The sequence below is a fragment of the Bubalus kerabau genome, chromosome 19 (genome assembly GCF_029407905.1).
Source record: "Bubalus kerabau isolate K-KA32 ecotype Philippines breed swamp buffalo chromosome 19, PCC_UOA_SB_1v2, whole genome shotgun sequence".
NCBI classification, from domain to species: domain Eukaryota; kingdom Metazoa; phylum Chordata; class Mammalia; order Artiodactyla; family Bovidae; genus Bubalus; species Bubalus kerabau.
Genome location: NC_073642.1, coordinates 39,573,434 through 39,591,735, shown reverse-complemented (window position 1 = coordinate 39,591,735; position 18,302 = coordinate 39,573,434). Strand labels below are relative to the sequence as shown.

At 36.5% G+C, this 18,302-nt stretch overlaps 1 long non-coding RNA gene across 2 annotated transcripts in view; it reads left to right on the top strand.

Annotated features, from left to right (window-relative positions):
• Positions 1-18,302, top strand: part of LOC129633817 (uncharacterized) — a 96,350-nt gene that overhangs the window by 58,994 nt on the left and 19,054 nt on the right. For both annotated transcript variants that reach the window (XR_008705315.1, XR_008705316.1), the window contains exons 2-3: positions 14,422-14,531; positions 14,929-15,078. This is a non-coding gene — a long non-coding RNA (uncharacterized LOC129633817). The remainder of the gene's footprint in view (positions 1-14,421; positions 14,532-14,928; positions 15,079-18,302) is intronic.

Sequence of the window (18,302 nt, the reverse complement as noted above, 5' to 3'; positions counted from 1 at the left end):
GGAGAAGGGGACAACAGAGAATGAGATGGCTGGATAGCATCACTGACTTGATGGATGTGAGTCTGGGTGAACTCCAGGAGTTGGTGATGGAGAGGGAGGCCTGGCGTGCTGCGATTCATGGGGTCGCAGAGAGTCGGACACGACTGAGCGACTGAACTGAAACTAACCTGAGGCTATTTATAATATATTCTACTTGAGAATATGCATACGTTTTGCTGCAGAAATATTGATATATATAATATACACCAAGGGTGTTATATAATAAAATACAGTATACTACCTTTTTAAAAATTATATATATAAAAAAAATATAAAATATGTATCTGAGATAGTTAATTTTATGTATCACCTTGACTGAATCAAGCTGTCCACAGATTTCGTCAAATTTATCTCCTTGTGTGTGTGTGTGAGGTGTTTCTGGGTGAGATTACCATTTGAATTGGTAGACTGAGCGAGTGAAGCAGATGACCCTTCCAAGTTTGGGTGGAAATCATCCAATCCTTTAAGAGCTCTAGAGAATGAAACGGAGAAGGCAATGGCAACCCACTCCAGTACTCTTGCCTGGAAAATCCCATGGACGGAGGAGCCTGGTAGGCTGCAGTCCATGGGGTCGCTAAGAGTCGGGCACGACTGAGCACCTTCACTTTCACTTTTCACTTTCATGCATTGGAGAGGGAAATGGCAACCCACTCTAGTGTTCTTACCTGGAGAATCCCAGGGACAGAGGAGCCTAGTGGGCTGCCATCTACGGGGTCGCACAGAGTGGGCCACGACTGAAGTGACTTAGCAGCAGAAGCAGAGAATGAAAAGGTGGAGGAAGAGAGTACTGGTTCACTTTGATTGACTACTTCAGCTAGATATCAATATTCTCCTGCACTTGGATCGGGCCTCTACTGTGGCTAACCTGGTTCTCAGGTCTTCAGACTTAAACTGAAAGTGTAGTACTGGCTTTCCTGGGCCTCCAGCTTGCAGATGGTAGGTGATGGGATATCTTAGGTCCCATAACGGTGTGAGCCAATTCTGTATAATAAATTCTTTTCTCCATTCCTCCTTCTCTCTCTCTCCCCAATATATTCTGTTGGTTCTGTTTCCTTTGGAGAACCCTGACTAGCACAACATCCTTCCTGAAATATTTCAGAAAAGAGGCTTTGTGGCTGCACAGCAGCAATGATTTTTTTTTTTCTTTGAATCTTTGCATCCTGATTGAGCACCTCATTTTGATGTCTGATATCTATTGTCTTATTGTGCTGGTCAAAGTCCCCATTTTAATAATTTTTATATATAAATTAACATTTTTATTCAAGTTCTTGCACTGGATTTATGTTTCTTTTAGAAGAGTTACCATGTATATATGTTCAGTCACTAAGTCATGTCCAACTCTTTGTAACCCCATGAACTGCAGCATGCTAGGCTTCCCTGTCCTTCACCGTCTCCCAGAGTTTTTTGCTCAAACTCATGTCCATTGAGCTGACTGTGGCTCGGATCATGAACTCCTTATTGCCAAATTCATACTTAAATTGAAGAAAGTGGGGAAAACCACTAGACCATTCAGGTATGACCTAAATCAAATCCCTTATGACTATACAGTGGAAGTTAGAAATAGATTTAAGGGACTAGATCTGATAGACAGAGTGCCTGATGAACTATGGATGGAGGTTTGTGACATTGTATAAGAGACAGGAAGCAAGACCATCCCCAAGAAAAATAAATGCAAAAAAGCAAAATGGCTGTCTGAGGAGGCCTTACAAATAGCTGTAAAAAGAAGAGAAGTGAAAAGCAAAAGAGAAAAGGAAAGATATACCTATTTGAATGCAGAGTTCTAAAGAATAGCAAGGAGAGAAGCCTTCCTCAGTGATCATTGCAGAGAAATGGAGGAAAACAACAGAATGGAAAAGACTAGAGATCTATTCAAGAAAATTAGAGATACCAAGGGAATATTTCATGCAAAGATGGGCTCAGTAAAGGACAGATATGGTATGGACCTAACAGAAGCAGAAGATAGTAAGAAGAGGTGGCAAGACTACACAGAAGAACTGTACAAAAAAGATCTTCATAGTCCAGATAATCACAATGGTGTGATCACTCACACTCACCTAGAGCCAGACATCCTGGAATGTGAAGTCAAGTGGGCCTTAGGAAGCATCACTACGAACAAAGCTAGTGGAGGTGATGGAATTCCACTTGAGCTATTTCAAATCCTGAAAGATGATGCTGTGAAAGTGCTGCACTCAATATGCCAGCACATTTGGAAAACTCAGCAGTGGCCACAGGACTGGAAAAGGTCAGTTTTCATTCCAGTCCTTTAGAAAGGTAATGCCAAAGAATGCTCAAACTACTGCACAATTGCACTCATCTCACACGCTAGTAAAGTAATGCTCAAAATTCTCCAAGCCAGGCTTCAGCAATATGTGAACCGTGAACTTCCAGATATTCAAGCTGGTGTTAGAAAAGGCAGAGGAACCAGAGATCAAATTGCCAACATCTGCTGGATCATTGAAAAAGCAAGAGAGTTCCAGAAAAACATCTACTTCTGCTTTATTGATTATGCCAAAGCCTTTGACTGTGGATCACAATAAACTGTGGAAAATTCTTCAAGAGATGGGAATATTGGACCACCTGACCTGCCTCTTGAGAAACCTGTATGCAGGTCAGGAAGCAACAGTTAGAACTGGACATGGAACAACGGACTGGTTCCAAATAGGAAAAGGAGTACGTCAAGGCTGTATATTGTCACCTTGCTTATTTAACTTATATGCAGAGTTTATCATGAATTTATCATGAGAAACGCTGTGTTGGAGGGAGCACAAGCTGGAAGCAAGATTGCCAGGAGAAATACCAATAACCTCAGATATGCAGATGACACCACCCTTATGGCAGAAAGTGAAGAAGAACTAAAGAGTCTGTTGATGAAAGTGAAAGAAGAGAGTGAAAAAGTTGGCTTAAAGCTCAACATTCAGAAAACGAAGGTCATGGCATCCGGTCCCATCACTGCATGGGAAATAGATGGGGAAACAGTGTCAGACTTTATTTTTTTGGGCTCCAAAATCAATGCAGATGGTGATTGCAGCCATGAAATTAAAAGACACTCCTTGGAAGGAAAGTTATGACCAACCTAGATAGCATATTAAAAAGCAGAGACATTACTTTGTCAACAAAGGTCTGTCTAGTTAAGGCTATGGTTTTTCCAGTGGTCATGTATGGATATGAGAGTTGGACTGTGAAGAAAGTTGAGCACCAAAGAATTGATGCTTTTGAACTGTGGTGTTGGAGGAGACTCTTGAGAGTCCGTTGGACTGCAAGGAGATCCAATCAGTCCATCCTAAAGGAGATCAGTCCTGGGTGTTCTTTGGAAGGACTGATGTTGAAGGTGAAACTTCAATACTTTGCCCAGGTGATGCGAACAGCTGACTCATTTGAAAAGACCCTGATGCTGGGAAAGATTGAGGGCAGGAGGAAAAGGGGACAACAGAGGATGAGATGGTTTGATGGCATCACCAACTCAATGGACATGGGTTTGGGTGGAGTCCCATAGTTGCTGATGGACAGGGAGGCCTGGCGTGCTGCGATTCATGGGGTCGCAAAGAGTTGGACACGACTGAGTGACTGAACTGAACTGAACATGTCCATTGAATCAGTGATGCCATTCAACCATCTCATCGTCTGTCACCCCCTTCTCCTGCCCTCAATCTTTCCTAGCATCACTGTTTTACATAAATGGCAGGACACAAAAAGACTAGTTTTATTAGACATTGTCTAGACATGATTTATTTTCCCAAGGAAATTGTCATCTTAATGGATCAATATACTCTTTTGCATTTCTTTATATCTGAGTCTATTTTTGCCCCACATGTTAAGTAAAAATCATTGTGAATCAGATTAGGGTTTGTCCTCCTAATTCACATTGGAAGAAGTAAGTGGGCTCATACTGCTTGGTGAACATGCTCCAGAGACCTTTCGTGAAGGATGAGGCAGTATTTGTGAGTCTCTGGGTTCTTCAATGCACCTAATCTAGTGCGTGTTTTCCTTTAACCTATGTTAAATACTGAAATTCATGATTTTCCCTGAAGAAAAAAACAACACTGATTACCTGAAATACAAAGATGTTTTGGAATTTTTGCACAACTTGTAGAATGTGTAACCTTTTATCCCATTAGCATCAGATAGCCACAGTCAATGTTTACTTCATGAAATTAATTCCTATGCCTTATCCCACAATCTAATATTCTTAATATATGCTTAGTTGTATCCGACTCTTTGTGACCTATGGACTGTCTGCCACGATCCCTTGTCCATGGGACTTTCCAGACAAGAATACTGGAGTGGGTTGCCATTTTCTACTGCAAGCTATTATTATGATAAATTTAAATAAAAAAAATAATGAATCCATACTTATGTTGGAACCTCTCACTGAATGTTTATTCTAACATTTTCATGTCTTTTTGTTACAATTTTTTAAAATTGCCTGCATCTCCCATTAGACTGTCAGGTGTTTGGGGACAGCTCTTCATATTTAAATTTTCTTCATACTTTCTCACATGACGGGTATGATATTTATTAGAAACAAGCAGTCTGTTTTCTGAGCATCCACATGAAGCAAAAGATCTCTTTTCAATTCATTTTTCTTTCCCCACTTGGGCACATATCCAACACTATTTTCTTCCTTATCTAGTTAGTTTCATTATCTTTTCATTTTTAAACAAAACTTTAGTTTTCTAAGTTTCGTATGTGTCAATTCATGTGACCTCACCTCAATGAAACAGATTCGAAGAGAAGGAAAGGTGTGTGTGTGGGCGTGTGCTCAGTTGTGTCTGACTCTCTGTGATCTCATGGCCTGTAGCCCGCCAGTCTCCTCTGTCCATGGAATTTTCCAAGCAATAATACTGGAGCGGCTTGTTATTTCCTACTCCAGGGAATCTTGAAGGAAAGGTATGAACCACTAAATAGCTTTCATTAAGTCACAGAGCTATTGAATACAATGGTAAAGCTATTTTACCATTGTTTTCAGCACCATCATGGAGCTTTTCAGAGCATAAAGTCTCCTTATCTTATGCCCCCCAAATTTCTTGTTCCTGTTACTTTTTCTGCCCCAGATTATGAAGTTGATTACAAGGAACTGTGTCACTGAAATTCATTTTTGCTTGGTTTATGTATTTTTGTGTAAACATTAAAAAAAATACACTGGAATATGTGTTCCCTTAATATTTTCTCTACTTTATTGCTAATGGAGTTGAAATTTAATATAGAAAACATATAATTAAGTGAGTAGACTGACTTTGTGAGAATCCTTTATAGAAATTGTTTAGAGGAATATGTTTATAAAAATCTTTTGGAGAAGTGAAAATACTAAAGCATACTGTAATTTTCAAAGTTGCCACTAGATGGTAGCAAATTCCTTTGTTTCATTTTAAAAATTACTGTCTTTTTCCCTGGTTGAAAAATTAAACCTGTTCGTCTTTCCTGAACATTGCTGCAATAGATAATGAGCTAGTAGGAGATTGCAAATACAGATTTAACGTCCCTCAACCAGCCAGAACTCTCCTCTTCATTATCATTTGTGCCAACAACCTCATAGTTCTCTCTAGTGAAAACGTAGGCATCATTATTTATTTTTCTCCTTCCTTTTCTGGATATAGCTCTAATCCTTACCTTGAAGCAAATTCTGGTTTTTTGTGTTTAATGTTAAAGAGATTAATCTCCTTCTCTGTCCATTTCATAGAAATTGCTTTTAATTGAACTTTGATCATTATGTGATTATTATACCAACCAGGTATATTAAATAACTGGCTTCTAGACTTCAAAAATACATTCAGAATGCATTTTCAAAATACTCTTGGAAAATATTATTACTTTGTAGTAAAGTAGTAAGAACTACTATAATTGTATCACTGTCTTGATTCAACCCAACTTCAAGGCCTTCCATTCTTTGTCCCTATGACTTTTTCTAAGCATTCTATTCACAATTCAACTAAGGTAAGTTTCAGTATCATTACTAGCATTCAGCTTATTTATTCTCTTGACTATCTTTACATAGGGCTTCCCCAGTGGTTCAGCGGTAAAGCATCCGCCTGCAATGCAGGTGACACAAGGGATATAGGTTCTATCCCTGGGTCAGGAAGATCCCCTGAAATAGGGCCTGACAACCCACTCCAGTATTCTTGAATGGAGCATCCCATGGACAGAGGAGCCTGGTGGGCTGCAGTCCATGGGGTCACAAAAAGTTGAACACAACTGAGGTGACTTAGCACACATATTCACACATATAATTTTTAGAATACCATGCATTTCTAGCACCTCTTTGTCATTTCATCTCTTTCTTAAAGTTTTTTGAAAACTTGCCTTTTTGGAAGTAAATACCTTTCAATGTATACCCAGAGTAGCAAAATGTTACCTTATTGTCTGGTCCTAACCTCCCTAAAACTAGTTTGCTTTTAATATGTACCTCTGCTTACATAGAGTTTTACATACTTTATGATTTTTTTGAAAGTGTTTTCTAATCTTTTGTATTTTTCATTTAATTAGTGTGATTTGCATTATTCAGAGGTACCAGGCCGTCAGAGAAAAAAATTTAAGATGTCTGTTGACTTCCACTTAATTCTTTCTCAGTATCTTCTATATACATCTGTGTACAGAGTAAATTGTTGTTGTTCAGTTCCTTAGTTGCGTCTGACTCTTTGAGACCCCATGGACTACAGCACAACAGGCTTCCCTATCCTTCACTGTCTCCTTGAGTTTGTTCAAATTCATGTCCATTGAGTGGATGATGCCATCCAACCATCTCATCCATTGTCATCCCCTTCTCTTCCTGCCTTCAATCTTCCCCAGCATCAGGGTCTTTTCCATGACTCAGCTCTTTGCATCAGGTGGCCAAAGTATTGGAGATTCAGCTTCAGCATCAGTCCTTCCAATGAATATTCAGGGTTGATTTCTTTTAGGATGCACTGGTTTGATCTCCTTGCTGTCCAAGGGACTCTCAAGTCTTCTCCAGCACCATGGTTTGAAAGCATCAATTTTTTGGCTCTCAGCCTTCTTTATGGTTCAACTGTCAAATCCATACATGACTACTGGAAAAACCATAGCTCTGACTATATACAGATCTTTGTTGGCAAAGTGATGTCTCTGCTTTTTAACACAGTTTAGGTTTGTAATATCTTTTCTTCCAAGGAGCAAGTGTATTTTAATTTCATGGCTGCAGTCACCATCCGCAGTGATTTTGGAGCCAGTGTAAATTACTTAGTCCTTATTTTCACATATCAGAATATAACACAATAAGCTTTACAGAACATCCCCAAATCTCAATGATTAAAGATTTAACAGAGTGTTTATTATATAGCTTTGATTTTCTACCTATGAAAGCCTGAATACCACCTTTTGCCATAAAACCAAGCTGATTATACTTCCACAATATGACTTATAGATATTCGATATGAAGTAGTCCATTGATATCATACAGAGACACAGGGTTTTAGAGATTACCTAATGAGTCTATTATGGAAAATTACATCCAAACTTTCCATAGAAGATAGGCCTTCATCTAAAATCAATGGAAGACAGAGAAAACATATAATATCTCTGAGTTATAATTTCTGTTTCCTTCTTTGCCACTTGCTGGCTAAATGTTCTTTGTTTTTGCTCAAGGCAGATGCTTTGGCTTATATAATAGTGTGTTAGAATTTACCCAAGGGCTAAATGTGGCTTTGCCTTATTACAATTATTGTATTTGATCCAATACTTTGACCATCGGTCTGTTTTAATCCTAGGGACATTTTTATTCTTGTGATGGATAATGTTTCCACCTTTACTTTTTTTTCCCTTTAGGAATAGCAAATTTGGTTCACTTCTAATAACTGTATAGCAAGATAAAGCATTGCATTGGTATACAAATTTATCCTTGGATTTATTATTTTCCTAATTCCTTCTGTATTCCTTTTCTTAATCTTTCTAAGTAATTTTTACTTTCTTCTCATATGTATATTTTCTAAGTAATTTAAACTCTTTTATGTAATGAGAAAGCCACACATAAATACCCTTTTGACATGTTAAAATGTTCTAAGGCACAAGGGAGGAGTGTATAGGTCCTAGAGTCCAAGGAGCTTTATAGATATAAGACATCTATACATACACTGAAGAGCCAAGAGAATCAGGATCAGCTATAATCTCCAATAAAATAAAATAGATGTAGTCCTCTGCATAAAGGCCCCATTGATAAATTAGTATTTAACCAAAAATTACATTTACTAAGCCAAAAGAACTAGTATGAAAAAACATCCTGGCCTTACACTCTCCCCAAAGTACAACATGTAATGAGCATATCCTCAGACTTTTGTTCTTGGCAATGTGGTTGACTAGAGAGTCTGAAAGCTTTTAGCTACGAAACATTTAAAATATATATACATATATATTAAATATAAATAAGCTCATGGGAAAGAAAGGACCACAGGGGTCTAAGGAAAGCCAAAATATTATTATTTGAAAACCAAAATAATAACCTGTCCAACTTCAAAGACTGTTTTGAGGGTGTTGTCAGTCCACAGATGACTGGGTTGTGGTTGCTACACTTGAAAAGGAATCAAGGACTTAGGACTGAATGAGGTGACACTGGATCAAACTTAATAAAGTCTGTACCTTTAGAGTGCTAATTTCTCCATGAAAGAACTGATCAGAAAAACAAAACGAAACACATTATGGGAAACAAAATCTTTATATGTTTGGAAAAAACACAGTTCTATATGACTCAGAAGGAATCATAATGGAAATTAGATAATATAACTGAAAAATAAAGATAATACAGTATATCAAAAGTTATGGGATATGGCTAAACATGCTCAGAAAGAAATTTATTACAAAAAAAGATTGAAAAATATGAGCTCAGTGTCCAACTTAAGTTAGAGAACCATAGAGTAAATATAAAGAGAGAAGGCACAAATAAACAACCAACCAAGATGACATAATCACACACAAAGTGGACATTAAAAAATATAGTCATCTTATTGCAATAACTTTAAAAACTTGGGTGAAAGGGACAATTTATTAGGAAAATATAAATTGTCAAAATCTGACTCAAGAAATAGAAAGCATGAAAAGATCTCTGACTATTCAATAAACTGAAACAGTGTTTAAAATATCTACCACTAATTAACTTAACTATCCCCCTTGCCCTTCTACCCACCTACCAAGCAAACTAGTTCTACAGACAAATCAAATATTCAAGTAACAGATAACTGCAGTATTGCCATATGCATACTGTTTTACAAACTGGAAGAAGCAAGAAGTTTGCCCAACTTTAAAAAATAGAATAACCAAGTCAGATAAGATGGTAAGTGAAAAATTATAAGCTAGGCTATTGGATCAATTTAGAAGCAAATAATCCTAAATCAATGAAGTAATAACCAAAATTCTAAAATGTCTAAAAAAATGCATCATGCTCATAAGAGTTTTAACTCAGGAATGCAAGAGTGATTTACTATTGTTTTTACAACATTAATGAAATTCATCACCTTAATATATTAATAAACAAAAAAAAAACACAGGGTTATCTCAATAAAAACAAAGAGAAATCAACAAAATTCACTGTTCCTTTATGATAAAAACTTTTTAGAATAGTTGGAAGAGAGGAAAACTTTCTTAATATCAGTATATCAAGTTTCACTCATAGTGGTGAAACATTAGAAGCATTCCTTTTGAAACCAGTCATGACAAAAGCATGCCCTATTTTGCTTTGTACTGGCCAGTCCAGGAAGCCCAGAGATTGACATAGGCAAACATAATAATTAAAAAAGAAGAAATAATACTCTATATTTGAGAGTAGTAGGCAACCCAAGAAAATTTCTAACTAGCTTATTAAAAATAATCAGCGATTTCTAAAGGTTTATTACATGTAAGATCTAGAAAAAAAATTGAAAATATAATTTAAAAAAGATAGCATGTAGAGTAGAAACTAAAATGTAAAGCAGTAGAAATAAATCTACCAGAAGGTGTTGAAGACTTTTATGGAGAAAATTATAAAACTTTATTGATAGTCAATAAAAAGAACTAAATATATGGAGAAGATATTGCATGCAATAGAAAGTTAAAATACTGATGATGTGAATGATCTCCAAATTTGTGAATAAATTCATTGCAATATTCCAATAAAATCTTACCAATATTTTCTTGGAACTTGAGAAAGATTCTAACACTATGGAAGAACAAAGAGAAAACAGACAGTTATGAAGAAGAACCTGGGGAGATATCTTACGAATATATCAAGACATTTTAAAGTAATAGTAATTAAGGAAAGGCAGTATTGATAAAGGCAAAGATTAATAGACCAATGGAGAAAAATAGAAAGCTCAGACACAGAGTTGTATGTGTGTTTACATATCTGAAGTTGATAGATGAGAAATAAGGCTTATCAAATCAGTGAAGAATAATAGATTTTTAAAATAAATTACTCTCATGGAAAAAAATAGGATTCTTATCTTTCATTAGAAGCTGTAACAACAATAATTCTCTGCCAAATAAAACCTAAATAAACAGCCACTATGGAGAACACTATGGAGATTCCTTAAAAAACTGGAAATAGAACTGCCTTATGACCCAGCAATCCCACTGCTGGGCATACACACCGAGGAAACCAGAATTGAAAGAGACACGTGTACCCCAATGTTCATCGCAGCACTGTTTATAATAGCCAGGACATGGAAGCAACCTAGATGCCCATCAGCAGACAAATGGGTAAGAAAGCTGTGGTACATATACACAATGGAGCATTACTCAGCCATCAAAAAAAATACATTTGAATCCATTCTAATGAGGTGGATGAAACTGGAGCCTATTATACAGAGTGAAGTAAGCCAGAAAGAAAAACACCAATACAGTATACTAACGCATATATATGGAATTTAGAAAGATGGTAATGATAACCCTGTATGCAAGACAGCAAAAGAGACACAGATGTATAGAACAGTCTTTTGGACTCTGTGGAAGAGGGCGAGGGTGGGATGATTTGGGAGAATGGCACTGAAACATGTATAATATCATATATGAAACGAGTCGCCAGTCCAGGTTCGATGCAGGATACAGGATGCTTGGGGCTGGTGCATTGAGATGACCCAGAGGGATGGTAGGGGAAGGAGGTGGGAGGGGGGTTCAGGATGGGGAACACGTGTATACCTGTGGCGGATTCATGTTGATGTATGGCAAAACCAATACAATATTGTAAAGTAAAAAAAAAAAAATAAATCAATGAGAAAAAAAAACCTAAATAAAAACAAAACTTTAAGACTTTGTGAGGAAAACAGAAAAATCTCTCTTTATTTTGGAATAACAAAGAATATATTAAATAGGGAACAAAGCCTAGAACATAAAGGATACAGTCAGTAAAATGGACTATGGCAAAGGTAAACATTTATATTTATTAAAGAACTGTGAAAAATAGAAAAAGGAAATGAACAGACTAGATGAAGACATTTGTAGGGCATAGAGTTGACAAGGATTGCTACCAAGAATATGTCAATGTTTTCTATAAATCAGTAGTAAAAGAGTGAAACATTCCAATGGCAAATGAGAAAAGAATATGAGAAACAAGAAGATGACATCTCATACATGTCATGGAATACATGAAATGACATTCAACTTTGTGAAAGTTTATTACATATAGGATGTATATATAAAATGCTGATTATTACCCCAATAAGATGTTGACAAAGATATGCAACAAGGTAAACTTGCACATAATACTATGACTGTAAATTAGTAAAATCATTTGAGAGAGAGAGAGCAATTGGTTATTACCTAATAAACTTGACCATGCTGCTACATTCAACCCATCAATTTCTAGAGGTAGGAATTTCCATATATGTACTCAAGAGACAATATTGTGTATGTACAAAAGAGATATGTACAGGAATGTTTAGAGCTCAGTGCTTAAAACAAAATATTGAGATAATATAATTATTTTCAGCAGGATAAATAAGTACACTGTGGAAGGGGTCATATGACAGAATATATCAAAGCAACAAAAACAAATGAAGTAGGCTAGAACCATTGGTATCATTATGGGTAAATCTTTCATACCTAATGCTGAGTGAGAAAAAGCTCCTTGGAAAAGAATACACCCAATATTATGGCAATTGTTTAAGAATATATTGTTGTTCAGTCACTAAGTTGTGTCTAACTCTTTGAGACCCCATGGACTGCAGCGTGCCAGGCTTCCCTGTGCTTCACTATCTCCCAGAGTTTGCTTAAATTCATGTCCATTGATTTGGTTATGGCATCCAACCATCTCATCCTCTGTTGCCCTTTTCTCCTTCTGCCTACAATCTTTCCCAGAATTAGGGTCTTTTCCAGTGAGTCAGCTGTTTGCATCAGGTAGCCAAAGTAATGGAGCTTCAGCTTCAGCATTAATCCTTTCAATGAATATTCAGGGTTGATTTCCTTTAGGATTGATTGATGTGAACTCCTTGCTATCCAAGGGACTCTCAAGAGTCTTCTCCAGCACCACAGTTCAAAGGCATCAATTCTTCAACACTCAGCCTTTTTTTAATTGTCCAGCTTCACATGCATACATGACTACTGTGAAAACCATAGCTTTGACTATATGGACCTTTCTAGGCAAAGTGATGTCTCTGCTTTTTAATACATTGTCTAGGTGTGTCATAACTTTTCTTCCAAGGAGCAAGCATCTTTTAATTTCATGGCTGCAGTCACCAACCAAGTGATTTTGGAGCCCAGGAAAATAAAACCTGCCACTATACAAGTGGTGACAATATAAAGGTACACATGGAAATGATAAACCTTTGATTCAGAGTGATATTTACTTCTTAGATGGAGGGAGGAGAATATAAGTTGGAAGAGGGGCACAAGGCATTTCAGCTGTATTTATACTTCATTTCTTCAGCTGTATTTTGAGTTTATAGGTATTTATTTACTATTTTTATATTTTTAGATAGGTCTGAATTATTTAAGAAAGCCTTCAAAACAAAAACAACTAAAATTGACACCAGTTACAATATGCCTGTTAAGAATATCCAGCCCTTCTGAAAGGTGCTTATTTTTGATAAGTATATATCATATTCCAAATTAATGTAAAATTATGTTTCCAAGGAAAAACAAATGCCCTAGCATCATGAATGCCAACTTCCTTTGAGAAGTCTACTTGAAGTAAAATAGAGACTACAGATGTTGGGTACCTTGTGTTTGTATGTGTGCACAGAGAGAGACAGAGATACAGAGACAGAGATGGAAGAGGCTGTTAGCTGATGAACAAACACCATCATATACTCAGAACTTTTATTTTTAAAAGACTCAAAATCAACCACAAATATCACCTTTAGATTGCATTTCTACCTGTTTCTTTCTCTTTCTTTCTCTTCCTCCTTTGTCCCTGCTTGGCTCAAGTAATAATTTTCAAATATCTGTCCAATGTCTTGCATGTCAAAAATTATTGCTAGAGCCTTCAATGCTCAAGAAAAATGCTGCAAATCCTTTTTGCATTAACTCTTTAAATATTATATAAACATAAAATGACTAGGAACCCAAATGACTACTCTGCAATTTACAAATTTTTCTTTATTGCCAGAGCCTTTATTTTTTTCCCTTAGTGCCTCCATTAATGTAGATTTAAAAATCCATTGATTGAACAAAAAAAGCCATACAGCCCCAACATATCTCTATTATTTTTTTTAAGGATAGAGCTGATTGTAATTCAGCTAGGAACCTTTGTGAAGATTAGCTCTATTCCTGAAGCTACAATTTTCGCAGCAAATGCTTTCTTATTCTTAAGAATAATTTATCCAACTTCTGTTATAAATATGATATTTCTTTTCTTATATGTGTACCAAGGGCTTAACAAAAGCTTTTATTATCAGTTATTTTATCTAGATTCAAAGCCTTTAAAGAAATGCTTGATGCTTATTATTTTATATGAGACTTCCCATATATTAAATTAGGTTATTCTGTGTAAACATTTTTCATTTTAGTGACGATTACAAAGCTGGACTGATTCCAACCCTGTATTAATATTCTTGTGACTTAGAATATATTTACCAAGGGTTAATTTCACTATATCTTTTAAGTATAAGGATTTTTTGTAATTTATATATTAATGATGATAGCAATATTATCACCAAATAATCCTTTTAGACTTATTATTAATTGCCCAGCTGAAGGCAAACACAAAGCTCATTGAAGAGGTAAACTTACCTATTAAATATATTATTGGATCCTGGTTCCTCAAGGTGAAAAGTTTGTGTTTTATGACAAATATCTTTTATGTGTGATTTTTGGAGTTTGGCTTTTTAAAGATATGGAGAGGTGGCTTAGTGGTAAAGAATCTGCTTTTCAATATAGGAAATGTGGGTTGGATCCCTGGGTCGGGAGGATCTCTTGGAGAAGGAAATGGCAATCCACTTCAGTATTCTTTTTTTTTTATGTTCACTCCAGTATTCTTGCCTGGAGAATCCCATGGACAGAGAGAGGAGCCTGGTGGGCTACCATCCATGGGGTCTCAAAGAGTTGGACATGACCGAGTGACTGAGCACAGACGCAGACATGTAAGTTCTAAGACACTCATTTTTTCTCCTGATCTATATATCCAATGATCAGGGCTTAACTATCCAACACTACAGGAAGGTTTTTTTTTTTTTTTACAGAATTTTCCAGTTCACCCACTGGTGCAATGTTCAGAACTCATTATGCCCATCAAAATCACCTTGTTCAGGGACTGCAATGGTCCTTCCTCCTTAGGGTCCTAAAACAAATATGGAAACATCTCCCTTTCTTCTCAAGTCTATATGTGAAAAGTCAGTGTCATAAATATGACCCCATAGTTATTGTTTGAAATAAGCAGTGATAGGGAGCTTTACTGAAGCACCTATAATTTCAGTCAGAGTCATTTTCTGAATCCTGTTTCTGAGACAAGGGTTCATTTCTGCATTTGCCTTTTCTCAGATTTTAAGGCGATTGAAGGCGATGGCACCCCACTCCAGTACTCTTGCCTGGAAAATCCCATGGGCAGAGGAGCCTGGTAGGCTGCAGTCCATGTGGTCATGAAGAGTCAGACACGACTGAGCGACTTCACTTTCACTAAGGCGATTGAAGGTATGGTGACATAACAACCTTTCCCTTTCACAACACAAGGTTGTGTGGTTAATACTCATTTTTGATGATCAAGTGGCCTCTAAATTACAAATAAACCCCACTCATTCCCTAGTCTCTGTTTTATTTTTAACTTCAGGTTCATTTAATGGGGGTAGCAGTTAGAATTTCTGATTTGGTCTGGGAATGTGACCTGTAAATATGAGGCTCCCAAAAGCATCTCCCCTCATGTGAGACTTCAGCCTATCATGATTTGGAGCAGCCATCATTCCACATCCTTTTCCATGCAAGCTCTTTTGGGGATGTATTGGACACCCTCACTCTCCTCTTCAATTAGATCAACTCTTTGGCATGTCCAGTCAAAGCTGTCTGTAAACTACAGCCCAGAATGGGCAACTCCTTTTCAGCCTTGTTGGAATTATGTGTAAAGCAGTTTCATTGCAAATGATCCTTAGTCATAACATAGATAGCTGGGGATTTAGTTTGCCCATCCTCTCTGCAGGTAGCCAATGATTCCCTTATTTCCTGACTCTTTTAAAAAATTTATTGCAATTTAGTTACAATTTTGTGTTAAAGTGTACAGCAAAGGAATTCAGTTATATATATATTTGTCTATTCTTTTTTTAGATTCTTTTCCATTACGATTTTGAGGATATTGAGTATAGTTCCCTGTGCTATACAGTATGTCCTTATTATTTATGTATTTTGTTTATAGTAGTATGTATATTTTACTCCAAAACTCCTAATATATACCTTCCCCACCCCTTACCCTTTGGTGACCATAAGTTTGTTTTTTGTGTCTGTGAGTCTATATCTGCTTTGTCAATAAGTTCATTTCTATCAGTTTTTTAAGATTCAATAAATACTAAGTGATATCATATGATATTTGTCTTTATCTGACTTACTTCACTTAGTATAATAAGCTATAGGTCCAGTCACATTGCTGGCAATGACATTATTTCATTATGTTTTATGGCTGAGTAATATTCCATTGTGTGTGTGTGTGTGTGTGTATAATATCTTTATCAATCCATCTGTTGGTGGATACTTTGCTTCCATGTCTTGACTCTTGTAAACAGTGCTGCTATGAAAAGTGGGTTACGTATATCTTTTTGAATTATAGTTTTGTCCAGATATATGCCCAGAAGTAAGATCACTGGATCATATGATAGTTCTATTTTTGTTTTTTTATAGAAACTCTATACTTTTATCCATAGTGGCTGTTCCAATTTATAGTCCCATTAACAGTGTAGAAAGTTTCCCTTTTCTCCACGCCATCTCCAGCATTTGTTATTTGTAGACTTTTTGATGATGGCCACTTTTATAGTTGTTAGTATGTTGACTGTTAGTCTAGATTCATTTCCAGATTTGTTCCTAAAATGTTTACTAGGCTGTAGAACTGTCTAAAATAGGTCACCATTAAAACATACACCTTGGAGAGTATCCCTTCCTATTAGACAATTCTGTTAACTACAACAGAGTTGTAGGTCACTTCAAGCTTTGTAGGTTTGGCAACTCTGTGTTGTCAAAAGGGAAAAAAGTCTGGAAATCATCTTGTAAAAGATGACCATATGGGAAAGAATGAATGAGTACCTCAATGTAGGTATATGTAAAAAGAAATTAAGAAAAGAAGGAGAAAGTGAACCACACACTCACACAATGGACGGTGAGATTGTGACTCAAGTATTCAGCAATGAGGAATTCCAAAACTGGCATCACAGGAAAGAGAGACTTAATTTCCCTCTGATTTAATTTCCTCTTCATTAACTATGGGTTTATTCTGGGAGAACATTATTTTAAATTCTTGCCAAGTCTTAACTTTGTACCATGTGCATGAACTGACTACTAAAAAATGAAATAAAAAACAAGTGCCATGTGATTAATACATTATTCTTTTTAAGGAATAGAACCAGGAGAAATGAGTTATGGTTCTGTAGAGAATATGAATTTTAGCCCACAGATGCAAGTAGCAAGAAATGCATTACCTCATTTTCTTTAAATCAACTTAAATCTTTTCTGAGGGCAGTTTAACCCCCGTTGTTACTGAGATTCCCATTTCTCTGCAAAGCTATTCAAATTCTCTGGTTTCTGTGAGCTATTTAGACATGATAGAATCTCATCTTGTTGTCAGTGCCCTCCCCTGCCCCGATTACCTCTGAAATGCTCATGGTGGCACCTGCATGGCCTCTTCAGGTCCCCCAAGGTTACATCTTCTCTCCCACTCTCATAGTGGGGGAATCTTGCTATGCACATCACAAAGCTGTCACCTTCTAGAAGCTGTCACCTCCCCAGTGGACTGGCACAGGCTTTCTAGGGGACTGCACATTTCTTACCATTTCCTTATTTCAGGGCCATCTTTTTCTTCTCTCTTACAGTTCTCAGAAGAATCAATTTTCTCTCTCCCCTGTCTAGCACACTTGGGATAATCTCTTCAAAGAGTTTAGGTTTTTACAAAAGACAGCAAGAAATGTTTATTCTGAGAAAAGCTTCTGCTTTCAGTCCAGCAGAAGTCCCTAAGCAAAAAAGAGCAACCTCATTGAAAAGGATGAAAAGAACTATAGAGGAATAACAAATGCTATTTCATATTTTAATAAACCAATCTGCTACAAGTATATCTGGGATGTTTAACAATAGTCAGTGAGATTCCCTAATCAACTTGTTTGTGAAAGAGAGGCAGATATTTCTCAAAAGCGGTGATGGTTGTGATGTGTTGGTGTGAGTCTTCTTGAGAAGTGTTTATGGATTAACATCCCTAGAAGCCTATAAAACTGCAGTAATGGATTCAAGTTTCCATTTATCTTGTGTGTTAAGAGTGTAAAGTCCTTGGGGGTAGGGTCGGGGAAGGGTCAATACAGCTATTTATTGCAGGCACCAGCTCAATGCCTGAGATAGAGCAGGTCTTTAATAAACCTTTGTTGAAAGAATGAATGAGTTAATGGAGCTAAAGATGGTAACCTATTGATATTAGTTTTCAGTTTACAGCAACTTAAAATAATTCTCCTAAGGACTTCAAGATGATGAGCCCACGTCTGATTCATCAGTTTCAACTGTGAACAAATTGTAAATTGTACATTCATTATATTTAATTCCTTAATTCATTTTATTTAAGTCCATTCATTTTATTTTATTCTAATTCCTTGATATTGATCATCGATATTTGGTGGAGTTTTATGACATTTTGCCAAACACTTAGCTAATATTTCATTAACGACAGTGCTCCTAGGACC